The 2060-nt window shown below is 43.9% G+C and overlaps 1 non-coding gene across 1 annotated transcript; it reads right to left on the reverse strand.

Annotated features, from left to right (window-relative positions):
- Window positions 1–403: 403 nt before the first annotated feature.
- On the reverse strand, window positions 404–476 carry TRNAG-UCC (transfer RNA glycine (anticodon UCC)). The gene has a single exon. It is a non-coding gene; the product is annotated as a tRNA-Gly (tRNA).
- Between the last annotated feature and the right edge of the window lie 1584 nt (window positions 477–2060).

Genomic DNA, 2060 nt, shown 5'->3' on the forward strand with positions numbered 1-2060 from the left:
GTACTTGGTAAGAGAACTCATGTGCACACATACTCACATACACACACACACACACTCACATACTTCTTATCTGACTTTAATTCAACACTATCATTAGGTCTTAGTCATCATTTCCTTAGTTCCAGGGTTATGGTCATCTATAGTCAAAAAGAAAGCATCATTTCTTTTTTAGAGTCAGCATGCTCTTGCCTTCTGTTGATTATCCCCAAGGATTCAATGGTCTGAAATAGTCATCAGATGATTTATTTGTTGTTATAGGGAATGTGTAAGGTAGTTACTCAGTTCATTCAGAGTAAACACCTAAGTCCTTATACTGGCCCCAAAGTCTTCCATGATCCGCCCCTGCTTCCTTACCACTCTGACGTCATGGTCTAATTTTACAGGGCTTTGTGCAAGATCTGAGTTCCCTGACCAGGGATCAAACCTGTGCCCCCTGCAGTGGAAGCACAGAATCCTAACCACTGGACCACCAGGGAGGTCCCCATATCCCTTTTGCAATATATGTATCTTTCCTTAGAGAAGCATCTATAATCAATTCCACAGTACTTACATTGAAACGCATAAGTTCATAATTAGGTAATGAAAAGGACGAAACAAGACAACTAAAGCTTAGATTTCAGGGCAGGCCCAGCACTGGACACACGTAGGCGCTCAGTGGGAGTTTGCTGCTGGCAAAATCGGCAGCAGTGACTGTTGCTGGGCTGACTCAGATGGGAGCGTTTCTCCATCTTCTATCCTGGTGACCTATTCATAACAGATCACCTGGTAGATAAGAGGCTTCAAAATTAGATGTTCCCAGATGTTTTTCAACCAGAGACTAATTCCGAGCTAATTTGACTCTCAGAAGCTTTCCTGGAGACTTGCCTTTTTAAACAGTTCACTGAGCATTGACATTACTGTCCATGGCTTTGGCGGGAGCAAAAAGAACACGCCTCATCTTATGCTCTGTAAGTTGTATCATCTTACCGGTACTCAATATATTGCAGATTCATCTCTTAGAACAACATGGTTGTTTTTCGGCAAATACTAATAGCAGCTGTGTCTGCATCTCTTCTGAGGTTAAGGCTTTAGAGCAGCATAAAGCCATCATGATTATGAAGGATCATCTGGTGAGCCAGCAAAAAAGTATACATTGAGTATAGAAATGCTTCTTGAGTCCATGACACAGCCTGTTTGGGGCCCGGGTCAGAGGAGTGATGTATCCAGTGAAATAGGGGTGACTGTATTCCCACCATGAAATAACTGCTGTGTCCTGATCGCATGATGTTTGTTCAAAGTGGCCTCAGCTATCCAGAGTCGCCAACTTTCTGGATGAGATGAAAATTCCCGGGGGTCACTAAGGACATCTGTATCATTTCTGCCCACCAGGGCTCATGGGTTTAAAATGGGGGTGGGGGGTGGGAATCTAACCCAGTAATAAACACAGCCAAGCAGCCACTTTGAACCGTATGATCCAGAGAGGATTAGGCCCCTAGCTTCAGTTCTACCATGCGACCTTGGACTAGTAATGTGACCTCTCTAACATTCAATTTCTTACTTGTAAGTGTGAGTGAGGGGCTTCCCTGGTGGCTCACTGGTAAAGAATGCACCAGCTAATGCAGGAGATGCAGGTTTAACCCCTAGTCAGGAAGATCTTCTAGAGAAGGAAAATGCAACCCATTCCAGTATTCTTGCCTCAAGAATCCCATGGACTGGTGGGCTAGAATCCATGGGGTCATGAAAGATTCAGACACAGCCTAGGACTAAACGACCAAGGGTGAGTGATGTGTTTCATGGGGTATTCCACAAACTCTTGAAAATAAAATGAAGTGAAAGATGCAAAACTTCTTTATTGACTATAAAGCCCTGCGCCAGTAATAAGGGTTCTTTTTAATCTTTTCTAATCATACAGTTCGGGTGGGTCATGGTGGAGAGGTCTGACAGAATGTGGTCCACTGGAGAAGGGAATGGCAAACCACTTCAGTATTCTTGCCTTGAGAACCCCATGAACAGTATGAAAAGGCAAAAATAGGACACTGAAAGAGGAACTCCCCAGGTCAGTTGGTGCCCAATATGCTACT

Source organism: Bos indicus, chromosome 9, assembly GCF_029378745.1.
Source record: "Bos indicus isolate NIAB-ARS_2022 breed Sahiwal x Tharparkar chromosome 9, NIAB-ARS_B.indTharparkar_mat_pri_1.0, whole genome shotgun sequence".
NCBI lineage: Eukaryota > Metazoa > Chordata > Mammalia > Artiodactyla > Bovidae > Bos > Bos indicus.